Raw genomic sequence first — 15,788 nt, forward strand, 5'->3', positions numbered from 1 at the left:
AACTATAACTTCAGTTCCATGAGAGGATGTTTCCTATTTTCCCCCTTTCTCTGCCTCTCCCTTCCAACTAGGTCAGGACCTACATCAAATATTCCTGTAGCAGTTACCTATACTTCCTTTTTCATAATTAGCTTCCCATTTATAATTTGTTCTATGTTTTTCTTCCTCACTACGCTGAGCCCTTCATAAGAAAAAGAGGTTATGTCTGCTTCATTCACTATTTTATCTCTAGCACCTAACATAGGACCTGGAATAGAGTAGATTCTATAAATACATATGGAGTCAATGGGTAACTATAAGGCATATATTATTAACTACTGCCTTCAATATATAGAATCTGTGAAAACTCATCCTCCTTCCCCTTCCCTCTCCTCTTCCTCCCTGTCCTTCGGTCCTTGAGCTCAATATAACCAAAAAGGAAACCAAACCCACAATTATGGTATTATCGTCACACTCTTGAATGGAGAAAATACCACAGAAATGTATATCCTCAGGCATATTTCTTTGGTGTAAATACTGACCTTGTCTTCACCTCAGTCAATATTTTTTCTTCAAGACCATAAATCGTGGGATGTCTTCTCATAAAAGCCAATCTGTGTCACAGCTCTGAAAACTAATTCCATCTTGAGCCCCATAAATGGGAAGAGGCTATTTCTGAAATTCTGTCATCATATTGCTCTAACACCTATAAATCTGAAAAGCTTTCCAATTTTCCTCAATATTGTACATATTAGGTTAGTGGACTACACCAAATGGTCAAATATAGTTCCACCATATACAATCAGAGAAGATAGGAGAAAAATGCATTCTATTTTCAGGATAAAGAAAATACAAGAAATACAAGAAATAATGGCAGTTTAGAATAGCATAATAACAGAAAGCTACATCAAGATTATAAGAGAGCAGCCGACATAGACAGTCCATGAAGATGAACTTGTAGTCCTGTTGAGTGTTGGGTTTGCTCTGATAAAAAGCAGGGGATGGAGAACTCAAATACTGTCATGGGCAAATTCTCAATGCAGCTAAGATTACTGGGACTACAAGCTGAGGGGGAGTGGTGCTTTTGAGCTCCTCATGTGTTTCCCCATGGCATCTGAACCTAAGGCGGGAGACACAAGTTGCCCATCTGGGAAAAGTCCAAAGCCATTTACTCAAAGGCGGCAGCAGTGGTCACGTGGTCACGGAGAGTCAGTGGGAATCTGTGCAGGTCAGTAAGAGAAGGGGCTGGCGTGTCAATTCCTAAGGACCTGCAGTGTCAGTCACGGAGTTTATAGCCATTTACAGCTTTCAGTCTAAGATACAGCCTAAGAAATATTTCAAACATAATACCCTTCAGAGAATAAAAGTAGATTCCTACTATTTTTGATATAGGAAAACTTCACAGATCCTAAAATGGGAGTTCATGAAAGCATAGCTGTGGCCCCAGTTCATTTACAGAAATGGATCAACCTTCCAAATCTGTTTTCTTGTTTTTGAAACTTTTTCATGTTTATTTATTTTTGAGAGAGAGAGAGAGAGAGAGAGAGAGAGAGAGAGCACGCACATGAGTGGGGGAGGGGCAGAGAGAGAAAGAGACACAGAATCCAAAGCAAGTCTCCAGGCTCCGAGCTGTCAGCACAGAGTCTGATGCGGGGCTCAAACTCACGTACCATGAGATCATGACCTGAGCCGAAGTCGAACGCTCAACCGACTGAGCCACCCAGATGCCCCTCAAATCTGGTTTCTTACTAGCCGCCAGAATCTTTACCTCTGACAAGGAAGAGAAAAGCCTTCTAACTGCACTGTCATCATTCTGTCTCTAGAAACCAACTCATTGTACTGTGCCATAAATATCTGCAGAATTTATGAATAACTGGTGCGATTGGATGGATGGATGGATGGATGGATGAATGAATGGAAGAAAGACAGCAGCCAAGGAGAGTAGAGTTAACATTTGGCCCTAAGTCCATCCGTTTTCTCATTTTCTGATACTCTTTCTCACTTCTATAATGATCATTGGTCAAGGGGTTTAAAATAACAACACAACAGCTAATCCATATGCATCACTTTTACATACCATATTTTATGTAATATGAAGCGTTCAGCCTCGGTTTTCTGGGTGCCTTTCATTTGCTCATGTTCATCCAGATGTCAGTTGACAAGTAACCACCACCTTCAGCTTCATGTCAGCTGGGCACCTGTATGACCAGGGTTCTGTTCAGCACTCGACAGACAGAGGACTCGTTGTCATTCTGAATAACTGAATTAAGAGACCTCGGTCAGTTACATTTAAAACGCAAGGCTTCAAATTACGCCTTCTGAGGGGATTCAGTGTGATCATTAGGATAAGTAAACACATCAAGCACTCAATATATATGCTGAGCCAAATGTAATAAAGGAAGAAAGAAACGTTTTTTTTTCTCCACTGTGTCATTTTGTTTTGCAACTCTAAGCGTTACTGCATGCTATAATTCTCCAGAATGACACTTAATTCTTCAGCTAAAATGCTGTATCAGACATATTTCAAGCTAATTATTTGGCATCATAAGATCGTATTCTGTTCTCTAATAGCTTTGCAACATACTTTTTCATGGGAGCATCAGTGATTTCCACAGATGAAAAAAATGATGAAAGACAAATAACGATGATCTGGGTTGATAATCGGGTTGCCTGGGCTCATTGCTGTGTGGGGCTGAACCTCTGCTTTGGAAAAGTCATTTTATGCCCTGCTGCCAGGGTCCTGGGCTCTCCTGCTAATTAAACAGCCACATTAGTTTTTCTCTCTTGTTTTGTTTTTTTTAAACAAAGTTTATTATTTTTCTATTATGGCAAATTTAGAGAACATAAAACATCAAATATAAGAACCAACAAGTCACTCTTCTCTTCTCCACCTTCCTGCCCTGCCTGGCCCCACCCAAAGTTTATACACCTGTAAATCTTTATTGAGCACTGATGACAAGTCAGGCACCATTCTAGACACTGATATTGTCGACTTTCTGAATACCCATTGCCACTGAGATTAAGATCTGTGAGTAGAATGTCCTGTGATGAATGTGTAGCTAGTGAAGTTTGTCTTTGGTCCTCTGTCCCTTTATCTCTGCCTCAGTTCTTCCATAACTGCCTTCGCTGATTTTCAGAAATTCCCTGCCCAGCACACTAGGACTCTGGGGTCCTTTGGTCTTCTTCATGCTGATGTAAAGCTTGCTTTCAAGAATGGTTCTGAAAGGAGCTCATGACAACCTAAAAAGAATTCATGACTCCTGATACCTTATAGCACTCTAGGGTTTCTGGGCTTCTTGCGCTCAGCAAAGGCAGTTTCAAAATCAAAAGATGAAAGAATGTTTGCCTGTGATAATGCTACATGAGCTAAACAAAACAGAAGTCTTGCTTGGAATTTCTATTAATCTTTGATGTACAAAAGGATGAAAAATTGTTACTCAAGTACAGCTTGGTAAACAAAACCTTGAAAACAATGTAGCCAAGTGGTAAAAATGAAAGCTCATCCTCTTTATTGGTGAAATTTCCAGCACAGAACTGAAGGTGGGTGTGGGCGAAGGTGGGTGTGGGGTAGGCTGGTTCTTACTGCTGTTTAGGGGTGGTGCTGGCCTTGCCTAAATATTTTTCATATTTTTCATGGTAGTTGAAAGAGGAGGGAGCCAGCGGCGTGTGGCAAGGGAAACTGCTAGTAACCCGCTTTCCTGGACGCTGTGCCCGGTCGTCTGACAACATGGAAACCGGCCCAACTTGCCTAACGGATGTCATCTCATCTTGCTGCAGCTGACCTGAAAGGGTACTCCTTATATAGATCAAGAGCCTTCTTTGGGTATTGGAGTCTTCGGCTGCTCAGAGATCAAAGGGAAGAACCCTTCCTCCAGATTTTGAATATCAAGATTTTTCTCTAAAGAGATTTTTCTTCTATGCTTCTCTGGGCTGCTGTTAATTTGCAAACCAACTGAGTGGGTTAAAAATGTCTTTTGATCACATACCAACATGTGGTCATCAGAACACTGGTGACATTCAACCACAAAAGAAAACCGGGGAGGGAGGGATCTCAAAGTGACCTTGGTGACAAAAGGGACTTCCGCAGTGAAACATGTAGCCCAGGCAAGGGTGTCACACAATGAGCAGACTGTGACCAGCTGACATTTCATCAGTGAGTCGCTGCTCAAGTATTTGGAGGGGATGCATTGATCCCACTCTCCTGGAAACCCCCAAAAGCTCTCATAAAATGCCTGCTTTCATTTAGCTGTTGTTAAAACAACTAAAATTCCCTCTCATAATTGTTGGGACATCTCAACAATATAGTCCTTTCTTTCCCAGTTTGCAGCTCAAACAAATATTGTTTCATTTATTTCTTGCGGGTTCCTCAGCCTCATACCAATGTAAACAACTTTTCATGTCCAAAGGCATTTTCCAGGACTCCCTGAGGGTGGCAGTATTGTTCACACGTCGATGGCTAGTATCAGAAATTGGGCACCTGTTAGGGAAATGATTTAAGGAGGATGGATTTACACTATCAAAATGAGCAAAGTATATAATGAGGAATGAGGATTCTTTTGGGCCTACAGTATAACCAATGCCCCCAGAGCCATTCGTTCCAACGTGTACATGAAGTGCAAAAATAAAAGATGAAACTTAAAATGCTCATGTCAACAGAAATAGATGGATAAAAGTGGCAATGGAAATACTATTTCAAATAGGCTCAATTCCAGGTAATTACTTAATACAAACTTACTACCCACAATGCCTCAGGGTCTATGAGTTATCCACAGACAGCTGGCTGGGCAGAGTTAGATGATGTCAATTCACCAGGAATTTTTCAGGAGGAGACAAGCTACTATTGCTCTCATCCAACTTAAGTCTCCAAGAATTTGCAAGTCTTATTAGTAAACACCCTATTGCCCTCTGAGTTAAGTCATTTGAAGGTCATGTAGCAAGACCGCTCTAACAAGATATTTCACACTTACGCTTATGTGAAAAAGCTTCTCAGAATAATCCAAAGTGGAATTGAGCAACTAGAATTGAGTGAAACTCATTGGCAATTTTAAATGAGAAAAAAAAATCATTATCCATAGTATTGACTGGAAAGAAGACATCCATTTCTAGGCACAGTCAAAATCGATTACTTCCTGTAATCACTATGCCTGTGATGGTGTTTGGGCACACCTGGAGATGATGTCACAGTGTCACCTAGGAACTTGGTAAATAATTGATACTGGACCCTGAGTGGAAATTTTTAAGGGATACATTGAATAGCTGAAAGGGCAAAGCTGCCATTTATTTTCTATAAACGGGTCAGGGAGTATAAGGAAAGCCCCTGAATATGGAGAGCTGGGAATATTCAGGTCTTCCCAGAACACTTCAGATTGAGAGTTCCTAGATTTCTAGTTGAGTCACTTCTACCTTTTATTATATATGGTCATTGGGGTTTTCCAGTTTTTAGGATTCTCACAGAGGAGGCACAGATACTTGTATTTGTATTTAAGTGATGAAAATGAGGCAGCATAACTTTTCCATTCTGCAGTGCTTGATAAAGCAGTGAGTTGCCTGATACTGAGTTACACATCAGTGTCAGCCATTTACTGAGTCCCTTAAGAACTTCCCTTCCTGGAGGTCACTGGTAATAATTATGGACAAGTCTCTGTAAAGAAGTATCATTTATAGAAAATTTTGAGTTAATAAATAAAATACTTACTGAATGGTTACTAAATTTCAGATACTGTTAGAGGTACTTTACATTTATTACCTTTATTTGTATAAATACATTGTATACATAATTTTACTATATTTATCTATTACATTGAGTCCTCACAACATCCTATGAGGAAGGTACTAACATTGCTTTTTACTTGTTAAGCAATGAGATTGAGGCTCAAAGAAGTTTAGCTTGCCCAAAGCCATTACTAGTAACGGGTAGAGCCAGGATTCAAACTCTATGCTTTCTTCTTAGAGGAGAAAGCAGATAAATTTATGAAACCATTTAATGGGCTTGTGAATTTATTAAATGTTCTTTAATTTAAGATTTTAGTTTGGCAGAGGGTGGTTGGTTAGCTTGGCTATATGTTGATTGTTACCAGACCTCAGATAAAATCCCTTACTTGAAGCCCACCATTTTGAAAATGCATCCCATTGGCTGAAAGGAATCAGATAGCAGAGTGTGATGTGGTGGCATTAAACCAGATTTTGCAGGGATAAAGAGTAGTGTCTTTTTTACTTTAAAGGACAAGGTAGGAAGGTGTACATCTAGAGATAACCAGTTTATTTAATGGCGGTCACCCTAGGGGCTCAACTCTCCAACAGTGAACCCAAAACTTTGCCTGCTCAGTGCCCAGCTGCTGCTTCTGCCATTATTGGGGCACCTATACTTCTCAACAGAGTTTTACCTACTAGATTTCTTCATTCTTCCCACAAATGAGACCTGGAAGATGTGCATGGGCCAACCACAGGCCACATAGTTGGATGGGTTATTCCTTGAAGGAGAGGAATAAGGAAATATGTATCAGCCACCTGACATGTAAGCAAGAAAAGACCCCTTTACTCTTAAAGAAATGCCTTCTGGCTCAGTTAAAGTTAGGTTGCAGCACAGCTCGGTGGACTGAACTCCCTGAGCGCTGTCATCCCTGTGGTGTCCAGTGATTACTGGCCTGCCATCCACCCTTCAAGGGTCAATCTTGAAATCAATGTTGGTGCTAAGCCAATGGAGATTCCAACTAGTTTCTATAGTTAGATTTAGTTATTTTGCAGTAATGGTGGAATTGGAGGATGCTCACTCAAAATCATTGCTCAGTCTAGGCATGGATTATGCAATTTTAAGCAAGCAGGGGCAAGGAGCAGGGAGGAAATCAGATTTTAATGGGGCTTCAGAGAGTAGGGATAATCTGCAACAGGGTTCTGATACTACAACTATTTCTGGCATCACAAGTGTGCACATGATGTACCAGGAAATTAATACTATAAATATAATTAAAAAATAAAGGACATAAATTGGCATTTCTTAGCATAGCCCTTGATAGGAAATACCTGGGAAATTTACTACAAATTCAAATCTGTGAGTGACACCTGTTGAATCAGAGCTCTAATCCCTTAGCGAAAAGGCAGAAATTAGGAGAGCTGATTGGTGATGTAAATGGAGCAATGGTTCTCGAAATGTAGTTCTCAGACCAACAGCATGAGTACCACCAGGGAACTTACTGGATATACAAATTCTTGAGTCCTACCCTAGACCTACTGATCAGAAATGGATTGGGCCCAGCAAGCTGTGTTTAACAAGACTTCCTGGTGATTCTGCTATGTGTAAAGTTTGGGAACCACTGGAAAAGACAGTTCTCTACGGGCCTATAATGACACAAATTAGCTGTTGAGCCCAAAATATGTGGGAGTGGGGCTCTGAGGTCTGTATTTTTAGTGTGTTTCCCTGGTGATTCTGCTGTATACTTGCTTGAGAGCAATTGCTCTAGAAGAACAAAAGTTTTCTTTTCTTTTTGTCTTTTGTACTTCCATTATCTCCAAGGCTAAGAACCAGATTATTCTTCTAGTTACTAAAAGCCCACCTACCTGGGCAAAGGGCAGGGTAGAAACATCGTTCTGTATGTCCTTTAGAATCTTGGTGTAGATACATGTAAATGTGCATGCATGTATGTAAATATTTAAAGTAATGATCAACCTCTGCCCAAGAGACTATTACTGTACTATGTCTAAAAATTAACCAATTCCCCCTTCATTTTAATGCACTGCCTGAAATTTTACAAATTAGAGATGTATTTAGATTAATAAGCATTTTTTTAAAAATTCAGAGATGAAAGTAAAAGATTTCACAAAAATAGAAAAACAAACCCTAAAATGTGTATAGAACCACAAAAGACTCTGAATAGACAAAGTATTCTTGAGAAAGAAGAACAAAGCTGGAGGCTTCATGTTCCTTGATTTCAAACTATATTACAAAGCTATAGTAACTAAAGCAGTAAGGTATTGGCTTAAAAAAATAGACACATAGATCAGTGGAACAGAATAGAGAGCCCAGAAATAATTCCACGCATATATGGCCAATTAACTTACAACAAAGGAGTCAAGAATACACAACTGGGAAAGGATAGTCTCTTCAATAAATAGTGTTGGGAAAACTGGACAGTCACCTGCAAAGGAATGGAACTCGACCCCTATCTTCCACCATACACAAAATTTACCCTGAGTAGATTAAATACCTGACTGTAAGACCTGAAGCCATAAAACTCCTAGAAGAAAACAAAGGTACTACTTTCCTTGACACAGGTTTCAGCGATGATTTTTTGAATCTGACATCAAAAGCAAAAAGCAACAGAAGCAAAAATAAACAAACAAGTGGGACTACATCAAACTATAAAGCTTCTGCCCAGCAAAGGAAACCAACAAAATGAAAAGGTAACTTACTGAATGGGAGAAAGTATTTGCAAATCATATTCCAGTGGGAGAGTAATATCCAAAATATATAAATAATTCATACAACTCAATAGCAAAATCCAAAACAATCCGATTAAAAGTTGGGCAGAATGAGGTGCCTAGGTGGCTCAGTGGGCTGAGTGTCCCATTCCTGATTTCAGCTCAGGTCATGATCCCGGGGGCATGGGATCAAGCCCCACCTTGAGTGTGCTGAGTGTGGAGCCTGCTTAAGTTTCCCTCTCTCTCTCCCTCTGTCCCTCTCCCCCACTCGTATGTGCTCTCTCTTTCTCTAAAAAAAAAAAAAAAATTGGGCAAAACATCTGAATGGACATTTTCCAAAGAAGTCGTACATATGGCCAACAGGTACATCAAAAGGTACTCAGCATCACTAATCATCAGGGAAGTGCACATCAAAACCACAATGAGATATCACTTCACACCTGTCAGAATGGCTGGTATCAAAAATATAAGAAATAAGAAATGTTGGCAAGGATGCGGAGAAAAGGAACACTTGAGCATTGTTGGTGGGAATGTAAATTGGTGCAACCGCTATGGAAAACAGTATAGAAGTTCCTCAAAAAATTAAAAACAGAATTGCCATATGATCCAGCAACTCTACTTCTGGATATTTATTCAAAGAAAATGAAAACACTAACTTGAAAAGATATACGCATACTCATGGTCATCACAGCATTATTTACATTATTATCCATATTCTAAGATATGGAAAAAACCTAAGTGTCCACTGATGGATGAATGAATCAAGAAATTGTGACATACATACACACACACATATACACACATATACACCACATACATATATAATAATAGTATTTGGTCATAAAAAGAATGAGGTTTTGCCATTTGTGACAACATGGATGAAACGAGAACATTATGCTAAGTGAAATAGGTCGGACAGAGAAAAACAAATACCATATGATCTCTCTTATAAGTGGAGCAAGCTCATGGGAACAGAGAACAGATTTGTGGTTGCCAGAGGCAGGGTAGGAGGGGTGGGAGAAATGGGTGAACTGTTTTTGTTTTTGTTTAAATAAATTACATTTTTTAAAAGGAAAGTATATGTATAAATTGGTGTTAATATTAGAAGAACTTTTAGAGATCACCAATCTTGTATTTCTTGTTATGATGGTACCTGTTTCGTATTTTAGTACCTTTTCTCCAAATGACATTCATACATGCAAATAAGTTTCTCCTGGATGCAAAGGTAGGCACTGCCCACTACCCCTTGCAATTCTATGCAGGAAGGTGTAGAAATTGTCTACCACGATGAGCCAATTCTACCATATATCAGCTCCAAGAGAGTATCGTTGGAAGCCAATAGGCCTTTGTTATAGCTCTTTGGCTTGAATAAATAGTCCTATTTCATGGGGCTAATTTCTTAAGAACCTCAGGGGACAGTATTACCATCTCTTTAAGTGAGGGTATAGCATGTCTCTCAGATATCATTTGGTGTATTTTGACCGAACAAGCCATTTTCCTCATAATCACCTGAGATACCAGGTATAATCATCATGGCTGGTCACCACCCAGACTGCCAGCAAGGTTAAACTCACTTTCCAATGCACCCTGTTCATTGCCAAGAAGGGGAAGAGAGCATTCTGCCTCCCTATAGAAATGACACGATATTCAGCTCAAGCATGAAAATTATGGAGCTTCTGGCAAGTTCTGAGGTTCAGATTTGGTCTGGTAGGCCCAGACATTTACATAAACCAAGGTCATGGCTGCTGCTAGAGCAGCCTCTGTTGGGTGAGGCACAGACTACTTCCTATGAATTGTGCTTGAAAAACATGATAGAGTCTACTGCTGTTTTTCACTCTCCATGTTTCCCCCACTCTTTGTTCTCTTCTGCCTCAAACTAGGTCCTCTTTCTTACCAAGATCCATGCTTCCCACCGAACCTCAGAATCCTACCACCAGCACTAGCTCTGTCCCTGTCAGCCTGCTTCAGGAGACCTGTCTCCTACCTTGTTCCATCACATCTTTCTCAGGCAATCCAGATTGGTCATCCAGGGGCAGATGTTTTCTTACCAGGATGCAGTGGAAGTACAGCTGTGTGGGTTTAGTAACTGACGCTTGGTTCCGTGAAAAGCATATATGCTCCCTTTTTGTGCTCTAAACAAAGCCCTATATAAATAAGTACACCTTAATCATTTTGGATTGCTACCTTCTCTTGCTGCTTCCCCATTTTCTAGTCTAGTGCCTCTTAATGAACAGCTTTTAAGGAAGTTGATGCTTTTAGGTACCCACAGGCTTATAGAGAGCAATCAGAGTGTTGGGTAGAAAGCAACCTTCCAGAGGTAGAAACTCAGAAAGAGTAATGCTCTTCAGGTTGTGCTGTTCTCGTATACTTTCCTACGATTATGAATCTGATCTGACGTGACCTCATGGGCAGAGAGATCCTTATCTGTTTGGATATTATGTTAAATCATTCCTTGAATAAACATTGATGTTTACATAACATTCTCTTTGGGAAAATCCCAAGGAATGTGAGTTTGGAAGCCCCAAAACATGACATTGAGTATAGGAAATGTAACTTCTTGAGATTAGATAAAATGTTAGTGATTTTGCTGTGAGACTCACTCTCCAGAATAATCAAAGATGGCTAGAAACTACTGGTGATTTATTCCCCACTGTTATGCTCTAAATAGGCTTGGTAACTAATTTCAAGAAAAACAGAAGAAACATATCTGTTTCTGAAGCTGAAGGTCTTGTTCACTTCTGACTTGACCTGCTTTCCCCAGACCCAGACAACACCAACACCAGTTACACTGAAAGGGATCCTAGTCTCCTGGGCAGGGCTTATTGCAGTGGCCTTGGGATCTGAGCCTGCCATTCTTGGCTCCTTTCAATCAAATTAATTGTACTCTGCAGGAATGGGAGTTAACAGTCAACAAATTATTTTCTGAGAAGTTGTGGGGACATTACATTGAGATCTTGCATGCCTTGCAGAGGTGCTGAGACTATGACAGCTTAAAGCTGTTGGAATAGGATCATATCAGGCTATCCCAGATGGGCCTTGCCTTCTTTCTCATGTAATTGGACCTCATCAAACATGTCAAGCAGATACAGTTGGAGGGCTGATGTTCTCTCCTGGAAATGGGTGGTTCTAAAGGTGACTCCCCTCAGGAAAATCTCTCCCCTGAGAATTTTGTCCCCTTTAAATGCACATGGCTTTTCCATCCAAATGACAGGGAAACCACATAAAAATCCATCCACCATAGGTATTGGTACGGTGATTCCTCATTCTTTCAAGCTTATCTCCCTTCACTCTACTGTTCACTGTCATCCTCTTTGCCCATAGCTCTTCTGGATTCTCCTCTCATTTTGACTTTAAATCTTGGTTTCTACTTTTCATGTGGCTGCTTGATTTTGGTACCTCTCTGCTTGTTGTTTCTGTTGTTGTTTTCCCCAAAATATTCTAAATTGGAAATTGATTCCCTCTTCGGTCAAGACTTCAAAACTTTTCTCATCTGTTCCATGTGCTGAAACTATGGATAAGAAGCTCCCTAATCTCTTCTCACTTGCCTGCAGGGAGGTTGGGTTGATCAGTGTTTTTATTTTTAGTCCCTTAGAATGCACAGGGCATATCCATGAGTATGGCCCCGGGGAATCATATGTCATCTGGTGGCTCTAAAATTCCTCTGACTTTATCACTCCCATTTTCTGACTGTTTTGCTACCCCTTGCTCATTGGCTTTCTGGTTCTCTCTGATTATTGTGGCTTTGTGTCTTGGCTCTACCATCTTCTTTCTTTAAAAAAACAAAACAAAAAAACCTGCAACCTAGGACTTTGCGCACTTAAAAAAAATATATGTGCCAGCTCTGAGAGTGGTCATCTTTGAGATTATTCCACCTTGGCTGTGGGCCTCACTAGCTTTTCCTAGCTTCACTGGTTACATGCATGTTGGGCCATGTTGAGAGTACAGTAGTGTTGATCCCTTTTCTGTAAGTTCAGCTTTCAAGTAATTGAAGGCAATGATCTCCCTGCCCGTAGGCTAACCAATTGTCATTCATGTGACCTTAGCATTTAGTCTCTTTACCAAAAGATTTATCAAAAGGTTGAGACCTCCTCTGCTGGATACACTCCAGTTCATTCATACCCTTCATGGCATGTGGTTCTCAGAACAAAACAAATCAGCATGATATTGAGGGTACCATCATACCCTTTGTTCCATGAACTAATGTATTCCTTTAACAGAGCCTAAGTTCATACTTGAAATTCTGGCATCTCTCTCACAACGCTAATATTAATGTTTAATACTTGGTTAGTGAAAATCCAGATCCTGTTTATACTGTTCAGACATACCTTATCCTTCCTATAACTGGACACTTCTCATCCTTTGAAATTCTTCTAAAGTCTTCATTCTAAAATAAATAAGTAAGTAAGTAAGTAAATAAATAAGCAACCTACTACCAAGTACAATACAATGCTTTTCAGACTATGCTCCAGTTGAACCTGGAATTGTCCAGACTATGCTTCTAAAATTAATTCATGTGCTTATCAATTCACAGAAAAAATTAATTGATAGACTTTTCTCAAGATGTAACATATTTTTTTAACACATTTGCATCTTATGCTACCTGTCTAATAGTGCTCCACAGTGCAAGTAAAATTGTTAAATTAGCTTTTTTTAAAAAAAATTTTCTAGCTACTTTCCCCTTAAAAAGATTTCAAGAAGCTGTCATTTTAATGTATTAGGCATCCCTCCCCTTTCCATGTAGTTCACACATCTGATCAAAATGGTACCATTTGTTATTAATTAAACTGTTGAAAAGACCTCCCCAATGCAAACAAAATGCATTAACTTGTACTCCTTTGGTAAGGTCATTCAGTGAGTGGGAGTTTGCCCTCAGACTCTCTCTAGACATTTCTATTTCTTCTACAAGGATATCATGAGACCTTGTGCAAAGCTTTCTTGCAATTCAGATTCATCTGAAGCATTTATTTCATCAACTAATCCAGTCTGTGTGTGTGTGTGTGTGTGTGTGTGAGAGAGAGAGAGAGAGAGAGATTGAGAGAGAGAGAGAGAGAGAGAGAGAAATCAGTTGGGCATGATTTGTTCTTGATGGGTCCCGTGGGATCTTCTAGTATTCTCCACATCCCCTTGTATGTGCTCACAACTCAACCTGTTAATATTCTACCCCAGAAATTTGCCTAGATTTCATGTCAAGCTCACTAGTCCATAAATGACAAGCTCCATCTGCATCTGTTTTTAGATAAGCAGGAACATATTTATCCAGTCTCCATAATTCCACAAAGTACTACAAATTCTTAAGGAACACACACCACAATATGTGTTTTTTACACTCAGGGAACCAGACCACTTCAAAGATGCCCGATGCTGCTTTATTATACCTTACCCATCTATCAATATTTATCCTACCCTTTCCAGAATAAAAATCAAGCTTGCTGATGACGTAGTCTAATGTAAAATCCAAATTGAGCTCCTTTCTATCTTACCATCATCTGTTAATACTACATCAGGAGACCAGGCAGCTGGTAAATAAATTTGTTAATCTATTTACTTTTTTTTTTTTTTTTGAGTCAATGGAAATTTATTTATTTATTTATTTATTTTATTTTTTATTTTTTAATATATGAAATTTACTGTCAAATTGGTTTCCATACAACACCCAGTGCTCATCCCAAAAGGTGCCCTCCTCAATACCCATCACCCACCCTCCCCTCCCTCCCACCCCCATCAACCCTCAGTTTGTTCTCAGTTTTTAACAGTCTCTTATGCTTTGGCTCTCTCCCACTCTAACCTCTTTTTTTTTTTTTTTTTTTTCCTTCCCCTCCCCCATGGGTTTCTGTTATGTTTCTCAGGATCCACATAAGAGTGAAACCATATGGTATCTGTCTTTCTCTGTATGGCTTATTTCACTTAGCATCACACTCTCCAGTTCCATCCATGTTGCTACAAAAGGCCATATTTCATTTTTTCTCATTGCCACGTAGTATTCCATTGTGTATATAAACCACAATTTCTTTATCCATTCATCAGTGGATGGACATTTAGGCTCTTTCCATAATTTGGCTACTGTTGAGAGTGCCGCTATAAACATTGGGGTACAGGTGCCCCTATGCATCAGTACTCCTGTATCCCTTGGATAAATTCCTAGCAGTGCTATTGCTGGGTCATAGGGTAGGTCTATTTTTAATTTTCTGAGGAACCTCCACACTGCTTTCCAGAGCGGCTGCACCAATTTGCATTCCCACCAACAGTGCAAGAGGGTTCCCGTTTCTCCACATCCTCTCCAGCATCTATAGTCTCCTGATTTGTTCATTTTGGCCACTCTGACTGGCGTGAGGTGGTATCTGAGTGTGGTTTTGATTTGTATTTCCCTGATAAGGAGCGACGTTGAACATCTTTTCATGTGCCTGTTGGCCATCCGGATGTCTTCTTTAGAGAAGTGTCTATTCATGTTTTCTGCCCATTTCTTCACTGGGTTATTTGTTTTTCGGGTGTGGAGTTTGATGAGCTCTTTATAGATTTTGGATACTAGCCCTTTGTCCGATGTGTCATTTGCAAATATCTTTTCCCATTCCGTTGGTTGCCTTTTAGTTTTGTTGGTTGTTTCCTTTGCTGTGCAGAAGCTTTTTATCTTCATAAGGTCCCAGTAATTCACTTTTGCTTTTAATTCCCTTGCCTTTGGGGATGTGCCGAGTAAGAGATTGCTACGGCTGAGGTCAGAGAGGTCTTTTCCTGCTTTCTCCTCTAAGGTTTTGATGGTTTCCTGTCTCACATTCAGGTCCTTTATCCATTTTGAGTTTATTTTTGTGAATGGTGTGAGAAAGTGGTCTAGTTTCAACCTTCTGCATGTTGCTGTCCAGTTCTCCCAGCACCATTTGTTAAAGAGACTGTCTTTTTTCCATTGGATGTTCTTTCCTGCTTTGTCAAAGATGAGTTGGCCATACGTTTGTGGGTCTAGTTCTGGGGTTTCTATTCTATTCCATTGGTCTATGTGTCTGTTTTTATGCCAATACCATGCTGACTTGATGATGACAGCTTTGTAGTAGAGGCTAAAGTCTGGGATTGTGATGCCTCCTGCTTTGGTCTTCTTCTTCAAAATTACTTTGGCTATTCGGGGCCTTTTGTGGTTCCATATGAATTTTAGGATTGCTTGTTCTAGTTTCGAGAAGAATGCTGGTGCAATTTTGATTGGGATTGCATTGAATGTGTAGATAGCTTTGGGTAGTATTGACATTTTGACAATATTTATTCTTCCAATCCATGAGCAGGGAATGTCTTTCCATTTCTTTATATCTTCTTCAATTACCTGCATAAGCTTTCTATAGTTTTCAGCATACAGATCTTTTACGTCTTTGGTTAGATTTATTCCTAGGTATTTTATGCTTCTTGGTGCAATTGTG

At 39.8% G+C, this 15,788-nt stretch overlaps 1 long non-coding RNA gene across 4 annotated transcripts in view; it reads right to left on the minus strand.

The window, feature by feature from the left end:
* LOC132691655 (uncharacterized) overlaps window positions 1-15,788 on the minus strand; it is a 61,250-nt gene that overhangs the window by 37,958 nt on the left and 7,504 nt on the right. For 2 of the 4 annotated variants that reach the window (XR_013555035.2, XR_009615926.2), the window contains exons 3-4: window positions 12,720-12,778; window positions 2,057-2,239 (exon numbers count right to left, since the gene is read on the minus strand). This is a non-coding gene — a long non-coding RNA (uncharacterized LOC132691655). Of the gene's footprint in view, window positions 1-2,056; window positions 2,240-2,563; window positions 2,733-12,719; window positions 12,779-15,788 lie in introns of all 4 variants that reach the window. The other 2 variants (XR_013555037.2, XR_013555036.2) reach the window with 2 other exon arrangements.

The sequence above is a fragment of the Panthera onca genome, chromosome B1, assembly GCF_046562875.1.
Source record: "Panthera onca isolate mPanOnc1 chromosome B1, mPanOnc1 haplotype 2, whole genome shotgun sequence".
In the NCBI taxonomy this organism is placed as follows: Eukaryota; Metazoa; Chordata; class Mammalia; order Carnivora; family Felidae; genus Panthera; species Panthera onca.